This window comes from Oculina patagonica, chromosome 4 (genome assembly GCF_052425735.1).
Source record: "Oculina patagonica isolate OP01 chromosome 4, crgOcupat, whole genome shotgun sequence".
Taxonomy (NCBI): domain Eukaryota; kingdom Metazoa; phylum Cnidaria; class Anthozoa; order Scleractinia; family Oculinidae; genus Oculina; species Oculina patagonica.
This window is the reverse complement of record NC_135761.1, coordinates 15401159-15416899: the sequence shown is the minus strand read 5'-3', so window position 1 is coordinate 15416899 and position 15741 is coordinate 15401159. Positions and strand designations below refer to the sequence as shown.

The 15741-nt window shown below is 43.6% G+C and overlaps 1 protein-coding gene and 1 pseudogene across 1 annotated transcript in view; one reads left to right on the top strand and one right to left on the bottom strand.

The window, feature by feature from the left end:
* The window catches only part of LOC144648182 (uncharacterized), a 53485-nt gene that overhangs the window by 8656 nt on the left and 29088 nt on the right, over nucleotides 1-15741 (top strand). The gene's annotated exons all lie outside the window — the stretch shown is intronic.
* Nucleotides 9313-10290, bottom strand: LOC144648181 (uncharacterized; annotated as a pseudogene).

Here is a 15741-nt window from a genome sequence, read left to right as displayed (position 1 = left end):
CAAAACTTCGAAAGTTCAGTCGGGCCGAAGTTGGGAACTTATCGAAGTTCGCAATTTGATTCGCAAACTCGCAACGTAATTGGCAACTTCATAACAAAGTTTCCAATGTCCCAACAAATTTCGCAAAGCGGGCGGCCAAAGTAAACTGAAATCAACTGTAAAACATCTCGTTCAGACATTTAATTAACCGGTACAAGTATTAACTTTGCTGTTAAAAGCAACTACGATCGAGAGCAAAAACAGAATACGAGCGTGCCATTCCGTGACAATTCGATAACTCAATTAGTTCTTGTTTGTTGAATAGAATTTAGGTTGTGAATGAACGAAAATCTTTGTCGAACAGTTCTGACAGAAAACAAATACTCCAGGTGTACTGCGCTTTAAAGAACTTTCCCGAAGAAAGTGGTTTTTGATTTGATGCGTTTATAACTTCGTTTATTATAGTACTTTTCGTTCAATGTCTGTATGGAATCGTGGCTTTTTCGAGAAAAACAAGGGTATCGTGTTACTTTCGTTTTTAAAAAACAGAGGTCTCATGTTACAAAAGTGAGAAAAACAACAATATCATGTTTCAGTGTTTGGCAAAAAACCAAAAGTATTCCGTAACAAACAAAAGTAACACGTAACGGTTGCAACAAAGCTAGCAACAAAATAACCGCTTAAACAGAATAAGAACGTGCCATTTTGTGACATTTTGATAATTGAATTAGTTTTTGTTTTTCAATTAAATGATGAAAATTTACATATCGAATAAAACAGTTCTGATGTATCAAAATGCACGTAAAAGTTATTTTGTTTGCAAACAAATTTTGTGCAAAAAGTGACTTCGTGGGCCGCCATACACAAATAGCTCAACCCATGGCATAAACCATCCCAACAGGACAATCACCCAGTTTCACCCCAAGCCACCCCATAAATTGAAAAAATAACTCCTGCACGCTTAGCGTGCCTATGTTTAAATATCTCAGCAACGAGTCAAATGGTTCGAAAACTAGGAAAAGCGCGGCTCAAAATAAAACAAAAGCTCGAAAAGTGAAGGATCCGTGATGATTTGGCTTCTTCATCGTTCTTAAGTACCCAGACCCCCGAACTGTGGAAAATAGGGATAGGAACGCCTTGCACTATTATGGCGTGGGTCAAAGTAGCCCTGTAGGGCTACCTGGTAAGGATAGTACCCAAACACATACAAAAGAAGTATCAGGTAGATCCTGCTACTGAGACACCGGACCGGGTTGGTTGTGACCTGGACTGCCTGAAGGAAATTGGTGGGCTTTGGAAGACCGCTTCTAACATTGTGTAGACCTGCAGCCAGGGGCTACGAAGCTGTAGCAGGTCACCTACAGGTTGGAAAGTTAAAAAAATCAGATTGCTTCTTGCTGGAGAATGTTAGTATGGCACAGGACTTCTAAATGACTTGTAGACTTTAAAGCTGGGATTTAAAATCCTTGTTAACTCCTTATCTGTCAGAAGAGCCAGGACCTCCCAGTTCCTTTTTAGAAAGGTCAACACCACCCTCAAGTATCGTCCGTAAAGGTCAACCGCTTTAAGAATCAGTTGGTTTTCCATTTTGCTAAAGGTGTGGTGAGGCATGCTGGACCTATCCGCTTTTCTTACTCTGCCTGCGAGATTACCTCTATGATGCAACTTGACATGCTTTACCAAATAGAAAAGTAGTTCCACTTCCCATCTCTGGATGGGAGTGAGTGTCAACAAGCAGTATTGAGCCAGTTACATTACTGATAATTAATCTAGACTTCTTGCTACATACAAATACAGCCAATTTTTTTCCTTTCTCTCTTGAAAACTTATCAAGCTGAAAATGAGGTTCAGGTTCGGGCACAGATGATGGTTCTGCGTCAGGCGTGACACTCACATGTGTGTCAAGAGGCAAGTTCTCTGCTTCCTCTGGAATACATTCTGGTGCTGGCTGAGCCTCGACAACTTCCATGTAGCCCTTGGGTGTGAGGTGCTTTGTGGCCACTGTCGTCTCCCTACCGTCAGGATAGCGCACATGCGCATAGTGAGGGTTTGCCTGGAGTAGTTCCACTTCATCGACCAAAGGGTCCATCTTACTTGTGCGCACCTGGCGTTTAATGTGCACTGGGCCAGGTGTAGCTAGCCAGGTGGGAATGGAGGCACCAGCTGACGATCGGCGTGAGAAACCAAAGAATCGCTCATGTGGAGTTTCATTGGTGGCAGTACACAAAAGAGAACGAACAGAGTGCAGCACATCGGGGAGGACATCCTGCCAGTTCTTGAGTGGTAGTTTCTTGGATTTCAAACTCGTAGTAACTGCCTTCCATATCACACCATTGCATCTCTCTGCTTGCCCATTTCCTTCTGGGTTGTAACTGGTAGTTCGGCTTGAAGCTACTCCTTTTGAAGACAGGAATTCACGTAACTCTCTGCTCATGAATGAAGCTCCGCGGTCTGAATGGACATATGCTGGCATTCCAACAAGTGAGAACAGCGATGTAAGGTGTAACAATGTTAATTAATACGTAATTCGAGCTAGGCCCTGGGCACGGGTTTATTAGTAAAGTCCCGTATGTGGCTCGCGTATTCATTGTACAATCGACTGAGATTACAAATAAATAGGGTTGTGTTTAGACTATCTTCTGTGTCCTTTATTATCGGAGCTGTTACTTTGGGACAACGTTAAATGGTGTCAGAAGTGGAGACTCATCGCTTCCATCTACTGTCGTCGACGAACTGGCCGCAAATCCACCAGAACGTGAGATATTGTTGAGTTATTGGAAGATCTGTTTTCAACCACGTGGCGAATCGATCGATTGAGCCGATTTGCAAGATTTATATTTGACATCCCTGGACTCAACTACAAGTTGTGAAAGCCTCTATTCGACTTCTACCGACAGAAAAAAATTACTGCGGTTCGTTGCTTTTGTTTTCTGAGGAGATTTCTCCGCGAAAGAATCTTCGCTCAATGAAATATGCCACCGAAGCCCGAAGTCGCAAGCGCCGCAACGGCCCAGGCATCTGGAACTCTCGAGCAGCCAAGACTACTACAAATCCCAATAAACATTCCATTGCCATCAAAATTAGAGCTCAGTGGCAACCTAGCGACTAACTGGAAGAAATTTCACCGAGCCTGGAATAATTATGAGATAGCTGCACGGCTTAAAGGTATGTGTTTTTTTTTTAAAAAAAAAAAAAAAAAAAAAAAAAAAAAAAAAAAAAAAAAAAAAAAAAACGTTCCACGCCCACCGCAAAAAAAAAATAAAAAAAAAAATTTAAAAAAAAAGGAAAATAATTCTAAGATACAAGCGAAAAAAAAAAAAAATATGGCTGTTCAAAAATCCTGGTAACATCCTGATGCAAATCCCTTAAATCGCTTAGAACCGCCACTCTCCTCACCTGTATTGGGTCCGATGCTCTAGACGTCTATGACGGGTTAGACTTTGAAAGCGAAGAACAGAAAAATGATATCGACGTCGTTCTCCAAAAGCTACAGCGCTACTGCATTGGAGAGACCAATGAGATTTACGAGCGATATAAATTCAACAAGAGAGACCAAGAGCTGAACGAATCCGTGGACGCTTACGTCACTGCACTTCGGACTTTGGCAAAAACGTGCAACTTTGGCATTTTGGAGGATAGCCTCATCAGAGATCGGATTGTCATTGGTGTAAAAGACAATCAAGCCCGCAAGAAGCTTCTTCAGGTATCCAAACTCACCTTGAAAGAGTGTATTGACATTTGTAGGTCGTACGAAACTACAAGCCATCAACTGAAGGAAATTAATCAAGAGGAAGTCCATGCTCTACAACCGTCCCGTGACAAGAAGCCCGATCCCCCTATTAAGAGAGAGATTCAATGCAAATTTTGCACCAAAACACATGCTTGGAACAAATTGAAGTGCCCAGCATGGGGCAAGACCTGCTCATCTTGTGGAATGCGAAACCATTTTGCCGTTGCATGCCAGACAAAGACCCCTGCGAAGGCCAAACCTCCTGTCAAGTTTCCACCCTCTAGGCACAACCGCAAGCCAGTATACACAGTGGAGGACTCAGACTCTGACGAGTATGTTGCTTGTGTAGATGTGAAGGAGCAAGTGTGTGCTGTCGACAATCAGTATCGGAAGGATAAACTATTTGCTACCATGGTACTTAATGACCACCAAGTGCAATTTCAGTTGGATAGTGGGGCCACGGTGAACATTCTACCAGAAGAAACATTCAAACAGCTATATGGGGTAGACAGTGTACCCCTTCTTGACAACGCAGAAGTAACCCTCATCATGTACAACAAAACAGAGGAGAAGCCCCTTGGCGAGAAACGAGTCAGAGTTGTGAATCCAAAAAATGGCAAGAAATACAGCGTAGAGTTTGTAGTGGTGAAGGGCAACTGCAAGCCGCTGCTGGGTCTGCGAGCTAGCGAGCAAATGAATCTCATCTCAGTGATTAACGAAAACATCCTATTAGTTCAGACACAGGCGTCATTACAGGACAAAGCCAGAGACTTGCCTACACTAACAAAAGAGCGCATATTGAAAGAGTTTGCAGATGTATTCAATGGGGATGGCAAACTAGAGGGTGACCTACACCTTGAGATTGACTCAACAGTACCACCAGTACAACTCCCCACAAGAAAAGTGCCAATCGCTATCAAAGAGAAGCTTAAAGAAGAGCTAGACCGCTTGGAAGCCCGTAACATTGTCACCCCAGTGAATGTCCCCACCGCATGGATATCTGCAACTGTCGTCACCATGAAGAAGAATGGCAACATCCGACTGTGCGTGGATCCCAAGCCACTCAATCTAGCCCTTAAGCGAAATCATTATCCTCTACCAACAATTGAAGATGTGCTTCCTAACCTCTCGAATGCAAGATGCTTCACAGTGTTAGATGCAAAAAATGGGTTCTGGCATGTAACCCTTGATGAAGAAAGCAGTTATGCAACTACGTTTGGTACTCCCTGGGGAAGGTATCGATGGCTAAGAATGCCATTTGGCATCTCACCTGCTCCTGAAGAATTTCAGCGCAGACTTGACCAAGCATTGACAGGCCTAGAGGGGTGCAAAGCCATTGCTGATGACATTCTTGTGTTTGGTTGTGGAGCAACAGATGAAGAAGCTACAAGGGATCATGACAAGAACCTCACTGGACTCTTAGAACGGTGCAGGGACAAAGGCATTAAGCTAAACAGTGGGAAGTTACAGCTACGAAGAAAAGAAGTTTCTTACATGGGTCACGTGCTTTCTGCAGACGGGCTCAAGCCAGACGCCGAGAAAGTTAAAGCAATCAGCGAGATGCCGGTACCGTCTGACAAACAGGGTGTCCAACGCTTCCTGGGAATGACAAATTACTTGCAGAAGTTCGCGCCCAAGCTGTCAGAGATTACTACTCCACTTCGCAACCTCATCAAGAGTGACACAGAATTCCTCTGGGACGAACAAGTTCATGGTGTTGCCCTAAACGAAGCAAAGAGGATCATCTCTAGTACGCCGGTACTGAAGTACTTCAACCCAGGGACAGAGCCGGTCCTACAGTGTGATGCTTCCATGCATGCGCCTGGGTGCGTGCTTGATGCAGAACGGCCAACCTGTTGCTTTTGCATCACGATCCCTGACTCCAACAGAGGTCCAGTACGCCCAAATCGAGAAAGAGCTGCTGGCCATTGTATTTGGAATGGAGAAGTTCGAAACCTACCTTTATGGTAGAAGAGTATTGGTTGAGACAGACCACAAGCCGCTAGAAGCAATTTTCAAAAAGAGTCTGCTCAATGCCCCAAAGAGGCTACAGCGTATGCTGCTGAGGCTACAAAGATATGAATTTGAAGCCACCTACAAAAGAGGAACTTTGCTTCACATGGCCGACGCCCTGAGCCGGGCTTACTTGCCAAACATGGAAGTCACTGGAGGTCAAGAAGATGTACTCGCAGTATCAGACACAAGGTCTCCCACAGAGAAAGAAGCAGAAGAAATTAACATGCTTCACTATCTGCCAGTGAGGGAGGACACACTGCGTAGGATCCAAGAATGCACCCACGAAGATCTTGTTCTCAAGGCCCTTGCCAATGTGATCAAGCAAGGATGGCCAGAAAGCAAGCCTCGCCTACCACCAGAACTTCAAGACTACTTCCCATTCAGAGAAGAACTCACCTTGCAGAATGGAGTTATCTTTAAAGGAAACCGTGTCGTCATACCGCTTGAAATGAGGGATGAGCTCAAGAGAAAACTGCACTCAAGTCACCTGGGAATTCAAGCATGTCAGAGACGAGCTCGTGAAGCCTTCTACTGGCCAGGAATGTACACAGAGATTGAAGAACACATATCTAAGTGTCCTGTCTGCAATGCATATCAGCACAAACAACAGAAAGAACCAATGATCCAACATCCAGTACCAGCCAGACCATGGCAGTTCATCGCAGCTGACCTGTTCGAGTTCCAAGGCAAAGAATATCTCGTGACCACAGACTATCACTCCAACTTCTTTGAAGTTGACAAGCTAAGTTCCCAAACTTCCAGAGAAGTGATTGACAAGCTGAAGTGTCAGATGGCGAGACATGGAATCCCATACACACTTAGAAGTGACAATGGTCCTCAATTTAGCTCTCAGGAATTTATGAAGTTTTCAGAGCTGTATGAATTCGATCATATCACTAGCTCACCCGCCTACCCACAGTCTAACGGTAAGGCAGAGAACTCCGTGAAAACTGCCAAACTTATCATGTTGAAGGCTCTAGAAGCTGGGACTGATCCCTACTTGGGATTGCTTGACTTCCGCAACACCCCTACTGAGGGATTGGGCACGTCCCCAGCACAGAGACTCTTTGGTCGTCGAACGAAGACCCTCCTACCCACAGCTGGCAGTCTCCTAAACCAGGCTGATGCCGACCAAGGTAAAACAGCCCAGCTCCTGCAAGCTAGAAAAGACAGACAGTCTTTCTACTACAACAATGGCTCCAAAACACTCCAACCACTGGGAGAAGGAGATGTAGTTCGCATCCAACCTACGGGCACTAAGAAGGGTCAAAGGTGGACCCAAGCAACAGTAGAGGGGCCAGCAGGTGTGCGCTCATACCAAGTAGCTACAGAAGACGGAAGGGTATACCGGAGGAATCGCCGACATCTCCGCCTATCAGCCGAGACTCCAAGACCACCCCTTCCTGATGCAGACACAGATAATCCTGAACCTGAACCACTTCAAGCTGGACAGTTTCCACCAGAACCCAATGTGCCTCAAGCAGTCGTCGAGCCACCGCCAGCACCAACTTCCCAAGACAATGTGGGGCGAACCCCTAGTCCAGTGAAATGTAGTTCCAGTGGGAGAGTCCTTAGCAGACCAGCATATCTCAGTGACTATGCCAGTTGACATTATAACTTTGCTTGTTTCAGATTTCATGAACCCTGCTATTTCATTTCATGTTATATTACCGCAGTTTGTTCTGTTTACTTTATCTTCATTCTATTTTTGTTATTATTATTTTCCTTTTATTTATTTCTTTTTTGTTGTTGTTAAGGGGAGATGTAACAATGTTAATTAATACGTAATTCGAGCTAGGCCCTGGGCACGGGTTTATTAGTAAAGTCCCGTATGTGACTCGCGTATTCATTGTACACTCGACTGAGATTACAAATAAATAGGGTTGTGTTTAGACTATCTTCTGTGTCCTTTATTATCGGAGCTGTTACTTTGGGACAACGTTACATAAGGCACTTTATGACTGTGTTCGTGGACACATCAGGACATGGGAAAACAAATGGGAACCGGGAATACTCTTCAACCACCATAAGGAAGTACTTGTTTCTGTTATTTGTTGGAAGAGGGCCTTTAAAGTCGATGTTGATCCTCTCAAATGGCTGAGTGGCTTTGATAAGGGGAACCTTCTCTGGGCAATGGTACTGAGGTTTACATTCACAACAAACAGGGCACCGGCTTGTCATCTTCTTAATCTCATCTTTTCATCGGCTGTGAGCGACCACGTGGAGACCAGGCTCCATGCCTTCTTCGCCTGACCATATTAACAGATAACTTACTTGCTCTTCGCTTTTGTCCTTTAGGGGACCAGAGAAGTATAGCTCACACAAGTTTTTGAATTTTTTGAGTGCCTGGGGCACATCCGATGAAGACCAATCCATTTGTGGAGTTGGGAGACCGGCAAGTTCCGCCATGTTTGTTTTCGCTGTCGTTTGCGATGCGATGTGTTCTGCTCAATCAAGGCGTGAAAGTGCACCGGCCTGGTGCCTGGATTCGCTTGAAAATCCTGACGAAGTTATTGGTCGACCGCTTATGACACCATGTTGTGATTTCGGGTCCATGGAATCAGGATTTACGAACAAACATTGTGAGACAAACCCAGATCAACACAAGGATTTTATTCTCTACACACGAGGCGCAGGCACGTAGTGCGCATGTACATAGGTCCGCAGATCATGCACAGAAATGGCATTACAAACTATAACACCATTTCTTTGATGTCTTCTTTAATGTCTTTGTCTGAAGAGACATTGACATCACTTATTTGCAAGATTTTCTGAACTAATGACGACATATCCCTGATTGATAAGAGCTTTGGCAAGTTTTTTCGTGACCGTTGGTTTTGAATGACCCCGCACACCCGACACTTTTAGAAACCTGCAAGCAGGCAAAATCTGTTGATGGAGCTTGACATCTCTAAGTTTTCTTTCCTCAAAGACAGTCATCAGAATGTCTTCGGAAATTTTAAGTGTTAAGCTTTTTTTTAAGTGTTCACCTGAAATTTCAAAAATGAAACAAATGGTTTGGTGAATAGAAATAATGGAGCTAACACACTACAGTGCTACAGATGTACACTGGGAATAGCACTGATACTTGAAAAATAATGATCATTTATTACATTCTATAATAAAGTAGTTAATCTTACCTTCTTCCTGGCCACCATCACTTGGAGCACTCCCACTTGATGCGCTTGACGAACTCAAGATATCTGTTCCATCTAAGTTTGGGGTCTCATTTTCATTGTCACTTCCTGTATTCTTTCTTTTACCCTGTTATAAAAAAGAGAAGCCGACAGTTTAAAAACCAATCATAAAGTGTATCACATATTTTGTGAATTTTAAGGACTGTTAAACTCACAAAATAAATGTATCTATCAGTTAGGATCAACAGACTCAGTCAGAGAAATCTTACTTTATAACTATGCCCCAGGTTTACCATTCGCCTTCTCTCATGTAAAACTGCCATAACATGAGAACGGATTCCCTCTGAAAATGGAATGGTTACATAAAATCAATTAACTGTTCTTAAAAATGTACAGTTTATTTTATATGGAAACTGGTCCACTGAAAACAGAGGCTTAATGATTGGTTCTTCATATGGGACAATAATTATTGACCTGGGAGATGGGATCTGCTTCCAAGGCCTGAATGTTAGGCGAGGGGTCCTGGGGAGAGAATTTATTGTGCTTTCTCCGGCGACGGACGCGGTAGCAGTTGATGCATACTTGGTGGGGTTGGGTATTCCAACCCCGCGCCCCCTCTGTAAAGATCTTGAATGTTTTCTTGCAATCAGGGCAGGTGGCCTCTTTATTCCTGTCTGCTTGGGGTGGAGCTGTGACAGGGGCTGTGTTGCATTGCTTCTGAAATGTAGACACAGCAGACAGTGTGGAGGACGGCAGGGCGTTACGTGCCATTTCCTTTCTATCCTTCTATAAGAGCAATAAGATTGTTTATCTGAGTGGTCAGGATGCTTTTCGTCCCCAGTATCTCTCGTCTGATGTCCGTATCCACCAGGCCTTTTAGCAAAACATCGCGGATGGCGTGGTCTGTGTAATTCACACTTTTTCCACACTCACACTGTGCTGCGAAGGCGCAGGTTTCTGCTTTCCGCGTACCCTGGCCGCGAATGCGCGGATGGCCTCGTCGCATTCTTGTCTAAGCTGTAATAAATCGGTCCGCAGGACACACGTTGCGACTGGTATCACTGCCAAGGTGGCTAGTAGTTGTTCCAGGGATTCGGAGGCGAAGTTTGGGTTAGTTGTCAAAAGGCTGTCACCCAGCTCAGCGCCAGCACATTGGAAAAGCTGCGACGGGGAAGATGCTTCATTGATGTTTGATCCCTTCCGGAAGACCTCCCAGCGCCGTAGAAATACATTCCAGTCTTCAATGGAGACTCCAACATTTATCTTTGGGCGCTCTAATTTCGGGCCTTGAAGTGCGGCTGGTGTCGACTGGGCCACTGAACTTTGATGTGCCAGGCTGTGGTTTCCCAGAAGGGCGATTGCCGGGGGCTCGGATACGTCCGATGTTTTAAACTTGCAGCCGGGAACCGAACATGCCACAACCACCATGATGCAATTATGACTCGTTCATGAAGAAACAGGACTCCTCGATGGTGATCAGTTTGTTTAATCTCAACGATAAACGAGTCCTATAACAATAAGATAATAAACAAAACAATAAGCTCCTAATTCCTATACACACAAATCATAGAATAAACTTACATAAAATAACGAACAACGATGTAAGGGAACTTCAGTGTTCGTAGAAATACAGCATGGCCGACTACATAATATTGTCAGCGGTAAAATCTATGAGTCCAGTAAGTACATTATGTATAGGAACTAATATGTCCTCAATATACTCTGAGTCCTGGGACCCGGAGGTCAGCGGTAAACTCTTCAAAGTATATTTTTATTCATGGAATAAATTGTGATCTTGGAATAAAATGCTATCATGGAATAAAATGACATCAAAAGGTCAACTTATACGCTAGTTGATAACCGTGATCACGATGGAAATCACGGGGGCATTCGTGATCACGCCAAAATTACTATGACAGTAAGAATTTAAAATAGACGCACAGTCAGTTAGTTTCCTGCAACACAGTTATCTCCTAAGCTTAATTACTGCAATGCTGTTCAGGGAATTGTGACAGCTAATTTAGCAATTTACATTATGCTAAAATGTTTAACTATTTTACCCTAAGTTACAGTGAGCTAACATTCTAGTTTACATCCATCTAAATTACTATTAATACTGAAACTTTTTCATCTTTCTTGTTATATTAGTTGGACGATTAAGACGAAAAACGACACAAAGCTATTTCAAGGATACAATCTATATAAAGGCTTCAATCCAGCCAACTGCAGGGCTACAAAATGAATGGTCCTCAGGTGCGTTAGCAATAAAACGTCTCACAACCACTGAATGTTTTTTATGTATCTTTTATTCATGATTTTGCCTCGTTTGATGAAAAATCACCTTTTGGAGATTGATGCTTTAATCAGTTTTTACATTAACTCCGGCCCACACGAACACCTGTTATTCTGCACCATTCTGCATTTTTCATCAATTGCTTTTTTCACGCCTAACCAGGAGTAGGTCTTGTCTTCAGCGAACCTTCTTTCAGTCTCCTCTCTAATGGCAGCAAGTCGATTGGGGTCCAGTTGGGACAGCTTTTCTCCCATTCCCTCAACACCTCCTCCTTTTGCTTCTTCTCTCCTGAACAACATCTCAAATAATTTCAGCGCAAAGCGTTTAGGGAGAGTGAGTTGTTTTTAGCATGTCCAGTTTTGCCTTGTCGACATAAATTCCCCTGCTTGGTGATCCGATCAGCATCTGCGCAAAAAGACAATGATGACTCTTCCACACTTGTGTTTGTCTGAGGCATCGTTTGGTTCTGAGTTTTCCTTACACGCTGATCGCTGGGTGTAGTGGTTGGTGTAACAGCGTTTGATAGCTGCCAAAACTCTTTAATAGTACGACGAAGTATACAGTTATTCCAGCTCGGATCGTACAAGCTAACAACAACTTACTGCTGGCCTACAGCGGGCACAATACGGGCATCCCGGAGCCCTTTCAACAACAAGTCTAAAAACACATATCATAACGTCTTCCTTTTCTTAACTGAAACAAAGTTAGTAGGTTAGTAAATGTTTCTGAGTTCAAAGCGTGTTCAGTGTTCACAGATCCGTTCCAGATCAATTGCCATAGTGTTCAAATGTTCAGTTTAGATGGAGGTTTGATAATCCTTCCACTGCGGGTCATTTGCATGAGCTGCCAGACAGGAGGGCTTTCTTGAACATTTAGGGGAGGCTCTTCCTCGAACGGAGTTGGGTCTCCACTGCTCGCGGCAGGGTGAACGTCTGGTGAAGTCGTTGGTAAGTCAGTCGTGGTCCGTGGTGGTGAAGCAGTTAAAACGGGGGGTCCAGTTGAGGCTCGGGTACCTGTGCGGCAGGGTTTGCTTGAACAGGTTCAGAGACACTATCCTTTGCACTGCGTAGAAACTTGCGATTTTTTCGATATATCGTCCCGCCAACCTCTACAAGGTAGGAATGCGGGACCACCTTAATGCAGACACCTCTTCTCCATTTCTTACTTGTGTCCTTTGGAGATGGCATCAATCTGATGGGCTGGCCAATTTCCAGTTCAGGAAGTTCTTTGGACGCCTGGTCAAAGTATTTCTTTGCCCTTCTTCGCTTTTTTGTCAGTTTTCTTTCAACTTCTGACTGTATCTCAGGCTCAAGGAGGTTCTGTGCTACTGGCAGTGTAGTCTTGGTTCTTTTGGACATCAGTCTTTGCACTGGGCTGCTATCCATCCCCTCCATGGGTGTATTTCTGTAATCAAGAAAACTCAACCACTGATCTTGATTATCCTTCACTGCCTTCTTTTGAATTGTTTTAGCAGTCTTCACAGCAGCTTCAACAAGCCTGTTTGACTGTGCTTGTCTTTCTTGTCAAGCCCTGTCGCTACCAGGTAATCTTCGTATGCTTCACGAAATATCTTCCAATTTGTGGGTAAATCCCCGCTGCAATTCATTTGCTCAGGAGCTGGAATCTGATAAGTGGCCATATTCGCACGTGCCCAAATCCAAGATGGCGGTCGTGAAGAAAACTATTAACTTCGGCGAGAAAATACTTTTAGCGTTCGTGTTGCAATCCACACTTTGCACCCGTGATCCACACAGCTTCAGTTCTGACACCATTGATAGCTGCCAAAACTCTTTAATTGTACGATGAAAGTATACAGTTATTCCAGCTCGGATCGTACGAGCTAACAACGACTTACCGCTGGCCTACAGCGGGCACAATACGGGCATCCCGAAGCCCTTACAACAACAAGTCTAAAAACACATATCGTAACAGTTGGTGCAGTTTGCCCAGGAGTTTGTGGTGGTGTGGACTGAGGTTGTGCTGGGTCTTTCGCTGAAGAAGTGATGACTGGGATGATGGGAGACTTCTTGTTTGATTCTGATTTGTACAGCTTTTTAATACAAGCTTTACAGTTTGCAAATTCCCTAACAAGTGCATTCATCTTTACCATTTTGGCAGTCATCAGATTCATCTGGCTGTGTAAGTTGCTGAATCTATCCTCCAGATTACTGCTCGAGTCTACAAAAAAAAGTGAAAGAGGGAATAAGGTCAAACCTATCATTTTTGTTCCTGTACGTGAACACGTTAGTCCGTTCTGGCTGACACGTTAGTACGTTCTTGCGGAAAGGTTAGTCTGTTCTTGCGGACACGTTAGTAGGTCTTGAGGTTGCATAGAGGAGGGCCTCATTCTGTCAAATTCTTCAACCCTTCTTGGCCCACCATACTAAGAGATCTTATGGATTAACAACTGGACCTTGATACACTGGTGTGAGGCATAGGAAGAAAACCGACAAAGAAATTGAGCACTAAAAGGCGACAAATATATCAGAATCCAGGTATAATAAAAGAGCAACTGAAAAACCTTAAAGAGAGAATAACTTTAAATAGAGCATACATAATAAAAAAAACTGTGAAGTCAAGTGGTAACACCTATAAAATGTGCGTTTTTGGTAAACATCGCACTCCTTTCAAGCTGTGCAGTCTTTCTTTAAAGTCCAGCAATGCTTTAATGATGATAATTCTTGAATATATGGTTAATAAGCAGCAAAAATACCTTAACGTTTTTCTTGTTTCCTCTTCCCTTCTCCTCTTTTTTATGGATTCGTTTTTTCTACTGTTTTCCTTTCCTGACGTTTCCTCTTCAAGAGATTCTGCCGGTTTAAGGTATTGATGGATACTGGTGGGCTTTGTGTATTCGTCATTGCTAATATATTGTTGATGACATGAACATCAAGGGATGCTTGTAGTTGATGTAGTTCAAACTTAGTGTGTGGATGAAAAGAGTTACAAAAGTTAAAGAAATATGTGATTTTTTCTTGGCCATGGGTATCTGTTAAAAAAAGTTATTTCTGTATCTAATCCATACAGGAGGTTGATCGGCAGTTCACTCAGAAAATAGTCCTCCATGCAACCCACATGCAGATTTGCAAAGCTTGGTGGCATTTTTGTGATACGCATTGCTGTCTCTGTTAAAAAAAAAGGGCTACAAAATATGCTTTGAATTTCTTTCTTTGAGACAGGCAACTTCTCCCTAGCGTACAGGCTATGGTGTCAAAGGTTGGAGCCTTCTTGTGCCCTGATAGTTTGGCGGCTGTAGCTAGCTGCTCTTCCATGGCCAAAGCATCATATTTGTCAAATTCTTCCTCTCTTCTGAAACTGTATTGGATAATTCTGGACAAGCGAGCTGGAACATCAGAGAGACTGCCAGCATCCTCTAGGGTTTTAATCCTGGCAGTAAGCTGTGCAAGGAGGTAATTCTGAAAAATCGAGAGGAGGGCATGAAAAAAGCATCTACAGGACATCGGTGCATAGAGGATCACGCATTAGTTCTTGTAAAGGGTTAGTCATCTCTGCATACGGTATTTTGTCTTTCTTGCTGTACTTCTAATGCGAGTCTCAAAATCGGCTACGGACTCCACTAGCTTTTGAGTGCAGTTAAAGAAAGTGAGGCGTTGTGGCATTACATCGTCCTGCTCCACAAAATGTTTCTTAGGCGCAGTTGATACAACCATGGTTGACTCGTTTCTTCCTCAGTTAATTTCTCAATGATTGTAGTGTCGAGGATGTTCAGTACATCGTGTGGGAGAGCTAAGTAGAATGCGGTGATTTCACATTGAGCTTTGTCCTTGACCCAATGTTTGGTGGAAGTCAGGTTCTTGCTTGGGTCCCGCCAGGACCACTGGAGGGGAGGCACCAGGTGTTGAATTTCTGATGCCAGATTTGCACACTGGCCACCTTGTTGTCAGCGAGGGTGAGTTTTGGTGGTTTGCTGTCAGCCATGTCCTCGAAGGATGCGAGTGTGTTCATAGACTTAAGCGCATTTAGTTTGCCTCAATTACATTTAGTTAAGTTTTAGACTAAGTTTGCCGAGTCTTCTGGTTTTTCGCGGTTATTTCGATCCGAAAAATGTTCTTTAATCTGTAAGAGCAGTGCTCTTCGAGAAAGAGCTTTTCCTCCGAGTAGCTGGTACAGATCATGAAGCTGAACTGAGTTCCACAAGCACGATTTGTCTGTAACCATTTCTTCTGTGACACTATTAAATGCTGGATCTTCATTTACATGTACCCTACTCGTGTTTTGAGCTGCAGCTATGGAATTAGCTGACATGAAACTTGTCTTGCAGTCCACATAATAACGGGCATCTGCCGCATGTATATCACTCAAAGCTCCCTCGACACGAAATCTGACCTGGTCTGCTACATGCTCTTTACGTTGATCACATACTTTAAGGATAGATTCTTTAAACGACTTCTGCCTGGACTTGCATATGCAGTTCTGCACAGCACCGCCCTCCTCCATCTCACCACAGAAAATACACTGCTCTTTAAAGCTAAACTCTTGCACAGTTGAACGACGTTGCTTTATTGGTGGTTGAGACTGGTCAGATTCAGCAGAACATTTTCGTTTTCTATCTCTATTTAATCGTT